Source organism: Chelmon rostratus, chromosome 6 (genome assembly GCF_017976325.1).
Source record: "Chelmon rostratus isolate fCheRos1 chromosome 6, fCheRos1.pri, whole genome shotgun sequence".
NCBI lineage: Eukaryota > Metazoa > Chordata > Actinopteri > Chaetodontiformes > Chaetodontidae > Chelmon > Chelmon rostratus.
Window position 1 is genome coordinate 19,296,667 of NC_055663.1, and position 6,104 is coordinate 19,302,770.

A 6,104-nucleotide genomic window follows, 5' to 3' on the forward strand; every position below is an offset into this window, starting at 1 on the left:
GTGGAGATAACAGAGGCCAATACAGCGGCCAACGCAGCCAAGATAACAACTGTGACTGTGACAATCAGCAGATGCTGAAAGTGAGACAAATACAGATGTGCAACGTAGAAGAAGATGTCACTAACATGTTGTGTTCATTCTTGATTCCTTGATCTCTCAGGTCTCACTGAAATATGGGGTTTAGTCCTCAACAAACTGGGTATCATTCATGATAGTGATCAGTTTCAGTAAAATAAGCAATATAAACATATGTTCTCCAAATTATTGTCACAGGATACAGGAATTCAGTGCCAAATCCAGCCATGTCATACAGTATTTTAATTTCCAGAGTGAAGCTTGATTCAGTATATTTACTTCCTTAAGCTTGTTTTTTTATGCCACCCATCCTGCCCCACTCATTTTGTTTGTGTTACTTTAGACTTGTCCGTCATACTGTATAAATGAGTCCAAGTACATATGTGAACAGTCAGCATTTGCATTTTAAAAGCAATTTTAAAACCAAGGCTACTCGGTGAGCGCACGCTCAGACACAGACCAAGTGCTCGGAGTTTCGTTTCTGTCACGTGTCATTGCAAACTGTCCTTTAAAGCAAACAATAATTGGCTGTGAGAGAAAACATTAATTTTGTCCAGGCCTCCGGTGGGCAGGTTAGGTCCCTGAAAGGAATGACAGAGGTTGAATGCAATAACTCTGCATTTAATTGAGCGAGAGCAGACATGGCCTGTGCCAGTTTAGTGTGGGAGGACGGCAAGCATCGGATTGGCAGCAATTTCAAACCAAAGTGTCATTTCCTCCCCCAGGGCTGCCTCTGCAGGTCCCCCTGCTAGGCTCAGGCCTCAGGTTACAGGAAACACCGTCTCCACCGGCAGACAAGGCGCAGCAACGCACAGCAGCAGCCTTCAACACCAACTAGCCACATCAGCTTCAATCAGCTAGCAAACAGGAATAGACACACTTAATTAGCATCAAAGCGAGCCGCCCTGCCCCGCGAACATCACAGTGCATCGCAGGGTACATGGTGAGGACATACTGCGCACACGGCTCCACACGCTGTAATAATCAATCCACCGCTAGACGTGGGCTCAGCAGAGATGACTCTTGGATTTGTAGCTTGCGCGCAGAATCCGCCACATGCCAGAGACTGCAGGCCAAATCAGTGGCCCCAAATCGTCCTGAGGAGCATTCTGTAATGTTTAGGTAATGTGATGACATGAGAGCTGGACTGCAGGAATGTGGTGAGCGTGTCCAGTGATTGCAGGGGTGTCTCTGTGTGTTACCCCGCCGGAATGAGCTTGTCACCAGAGCTGGGCTGCAGGCTGAGGCTAGAGACAGGCTTCATTAGTCTTTTGGCTGATCTCTCTATGACGCCCGCTGGGCTACATATCCGTTTTCTTTCCCCTGTGAGGATGACTGCAAGAGAGGCTGTTTGTGCTCCTCGTAGTGGGTTGATCGTTGTAACACACAGTATGAGTTGCCCATTACAGCCCTCCAGTTTTGAGAGAGCAGATTATTTTCTCGATTGGTTGATCAATCGTTTTCGTCTGTAAAATGCCAGAAAATAGCGAAAAAACTAAATTTCTCATGATTGCAATCTCCTAAAAGCCAATGTGATGTCTTCAAATGTCTTTTTTGTTTTCTACAAACCTAAAAACACCCAGTTTTCTATCACATATAAAAATATTTGGAGTTTTGGCTTGAAAAATGACTTTTTCACTTAATTGTTAGGAATATAGCTGATGAATTTGATCCATCGTTGCAGCTCTATGTGAGAGTTCAGCATCTTGAACGATTCCTCCTTTTTTGTCATAAGAAGGAACAAAAACATTTTAAAATTCCTACTATTTTCCCAGTATAGATGTTTTTGCCTTCAAATCAAGTCATTTTCTATCAACAGCGGGTGGATTAGGTGACAACATGATGATGAATTTGACATAAGTGCTGTTTATATATTCCACACCGAGGGCTTGTTGGCGTCGAATGAAAGGACAAAGAGCCATGACTCCATTCAAAAAAGGAGGAACATTTTGAATTAATAGACTTTGTTGGATGTGAGGGCTAAAAATCAAAAAACATTATGGTCCGAATTTCAAGATAAAAGCGGTCAAATTGAATTTACGCATGACGACATGTGTGAGTGAATTCCTGCCTTGTCGAGTTGACTGTGTGTTTGTCTTCTCGCTGGTCCTCCCTCAGTGCTCCACTCCTCTGCAGCTCCATTCATGTTGATACTACTGAAATAAAGCAAATGAAATCCATAGTTATAATGTCGTTTTGTGTGAATGTGAACAATATAGATGGTATTGTTCTTTTGCTTGTACATTTGTTTTGCTTATTTGTCAAATAATGGACCTCCAGAGATAAACCAATGAAGTATTACAGTAATATTGCCAAGAAATGTAAAATTATGTTCTGTGTGTTATTCTGAAGAGTTGCTCTGGACTTTTTCAGAGGTTTAAATTGCTTTCTAATTTTCTTGTGGCTTTAAGCAGCTTTTTGTATAATAATCAAGTATTTCTACTTCTGATTGTGACTTTATATGATATCCCATTGCAATAAGTTATTGCACTTACAGTGTTGGAGAAGTTTCTAATTTTTGATTTCCACTGGGACAGTGGTCTCTTTGCTAAAGCCAGAGGCGTCTGGTTTTTGTCCCGACAGTCCCGTCCATCGTACTCAGCACCATGAAGAGCATCACTGAGATCTGTTTAAGTTGCTGGACATTTGTTTGTACAAAAGTAACTTGCTGTTTCTGTTGATGATGATTTTGAAGTGATTTTGAAATAAATGAACCTCCAAAGGTTTAATGAGTTCAGTTCAGTTTCTTCTTGACGAGCCTTAAAAATCTATTATCTCAAGCCGTCTGGGCACGGCTAACCCAGGGCTGCTCAGACGTTCTACCATCGAGGGAAAACACCAATCCTATTTTATTGTTAAGATGCAAAATGTTAATAATCTTAATTGACCGACTAAGTGTCACTCCCTCTGCTGTACTCACATTCTGAAAAATTATTAATAATTAGGGGTCTTACATATTCAAAGAGCATTTTTACCTCACAAAAAATAAAGTAGCATGAAGAGCAAATTAAATGATAATTTACTGTTTTACTAATTCATACTTTTTTCCACTACAAACATTTGGTGGGCCAAATCAAACCTCATGGCAGGCCATGTTGGGCAGCCCTGCTCTAAGCGATCTAAAGTCAGAACAGTTGTGGTTATTATTTCTGTATTTGTGCTTTTGTCTATACTCTTCTCACTTGGTGGAAAAGGTGATGTCACTAACTTCTATGAACCAATCAGGATTTAGCAACATTCTAATCAGAATCTCATGACAGTTGTTGGGTCGTTTGCTTCTGCTGTCCTGCTGCTGTCAGTCAAAGCTGATCCAACCACACCTACACTGTCTTGTGAAGCAGACTAACAGATTTTCATGATGATATTTCAGACACCTAAAATGACAATCACTGTCATTTTGTGTAATCATTGATTGGTTTAGTGTCACACAACTGTAATTTGCATCTAGAAAACGCAACTCATTGTATTCTGGGATTGTCACAGAGGCTATTCTGTTTTATTTATGTATTACACAGAATCCCAACTTTTTTGGAGTCGACCACAACACGTCATACAGCAAACAATGTATAACGTGTTCATTTGTGAACTTAAGAGGTGGTGGTGGCTGGATTTTGTTATCTTTGTACAGAGCCAGGCTAGCTGTTCCCCCCTGCTTCCACTCTTTGTGCTAAGCTAAGTCAATTAGCTTCTGGTTATAGCTTCACATTTAAAGCTTTTCTTCATCCAACTCTCGACAAGAAAGCAAATCATTTCTCTAAATGTCAAACTAGTCTTTCAATAAATAACAACTAAGGCTGTTTCCTCCAATCTGTAACTCTGCTTGGTTTGTTGCTTAAGAGAAAAACCTGAAACCAAGTTTTGAGCCACTAACCAACAAAATAAGACCAGTGAATTTACAGATACTTGCATGCCAATGGTAATCATATAAAAAGCTTAATACAAACAACATGGAAAACTATAGAACTATTAAATGTATCATTGATTCAACCACATCGTGGACATAAATCTGTTTACACAGTCACATTGTGGGGACCCATGTTCCTAATGTTAATGTAAATGGTCACATTTTAGGGTGAAGACTAAGGTTTGAGGTTAGGTAAAGGTACGGGTTAAGTTAAGGTTAGAGTTAGGGTTAGGCAAGTAGTAGTTTTGGTTATGATCAGGGTAAGTCTCCAGGACATGAATAAAAATCCATGAAATGTCCCCAGAAGTGATGGAAACACAAACATGTGTGTGTGTGAGTGTGTGGTTGAAGGTGGACGATATGTGATCCCATTCTTTTTCTCGCATCAGCAGCTTCCAGATGGGATGCTCTGCCCAAGCCATTAGGCCCAAAGTTAAGCCTAATAGTTTGAATGGGCCTTAAATGCCTCCAGGTGGTCTCTGGCCAAACAGTGCAGCTATGGCCGGGGCGAGAGAAAGCTGCCATGCAATACAGTATGCGACATCGTTTCACACAGATGTTCTTTGTTTTTGCAATACGAGCTCCATCATGCAACCAAACAGTCCTCAGAAAAAACATTTATAATCACTTCAAAACGTCTTTCCTACACAACAAAAACTATGTCTGTAATCAATCCGGCCTTTATTTCAAACTTTGTGCTGAATATCATCCACAGAAGGCACAACCACTTTGGACAACTCTCACGTAACACAAAGGGAAGGCTTGGCCAGGAAAAAAAAAAAAGATAACCTGTGCCAATTCACATCTTGCCATCACTGTGGTCTTTGCCCTGCAAAGAATGTTGGAGCGCTCCCATTTCTGCTCGCTCCCAGCAACAATTGCTGTCTTTTCCACAGTTGTGCAAGAGTTTAACTGGAGCGCTCTGATCGCACGAGAACGGGAAAACTCAAGAGAAGCTTGCTGTCACCCACTAAAGCCTCCAGCTCCAGTCGAGGAATTGGAGATGATCAATAGGACTGCAACGAAAGGGTAGAAGAGGACCTGCTGGCTTGTACATGTCAAATACTTATTACACAATAGCCTTTTAGTCTTTTATTTCCCTCATAATAATTCTAATTTCAATAAACTTCAATTAGGTGGAACATAACAACCTTAAAAACTTTAACAGTGTTTTTAAAATGCACAATGCATAGTCTATATTCTTCTAACAACAAAGCCCATAAAAAAAATCATCAATAAGTTACTGCGTCACTCAACCTTTTCCAACTGCAGCTCTGCAGCTCTCAACCCAAGCTACTCAAGACATCTATAAAAAGAGCCACAGATATACATACTTTATTTTTTTGAAAGGCTAAATAATAACCTAAAAAAGCTGGACTGGATGGTGTAGCTTTTAGCAAAATATTACGCTTAACAGGAGTAAATTGTACAGTGTTGGAAACTATTTTCAGCGGCGGATTTAGGGTGCTAGTGAGTACTTACAGCAAATGCATAGTTTATGTCAGGCTGACTCAGAATAAACTACACTACCCACGTTCATTGTAATGAAGGAAAGTGTCAGCTGGTGTGGCCCATTGACGTGTTTTTAAGTTTTTATGGCACAGAGAAATAAGCCATATCAGAAAAAACAGAGTTGGATTTGGTCTCTTCATGGGATATCGCCACACTGATCCTTTAACAACCAATCACAAGTTAAAAGTTGCAGGTGCCAATCATGACCAAAGTGCCAAAGTGAGACCATCTTGCAGAGGCAGGACTGATACAATCAGAGATCCATGTGACAGAATGGGCCACTAGTCACAGAGAGATTAAAGCCTGCTTCTACACTCCCCTCCTGTCTAAAACGTGGGCAGATGACATAAATAAACACTCACAGAGAGGAAGAAGAGCAGCCCACTGTGCCCCAAACAGCACTCATTAAACCTAATGGGTCACGCTGCTCCAGCCAGGCTCCACTGACACCCTTAATAGAAGCCTGCATGGTTAAGGGACCATGAAGACCATTAGGGCACTTCAAAGTTCACCCCACTACATTAGGGCCCTGCTGATATGCCAAAGAGGGGACAGATCCAATTCCTCATTCACGACTTTATTTTTCCATTGGTTGGCCTGTCAATCAGCCTGC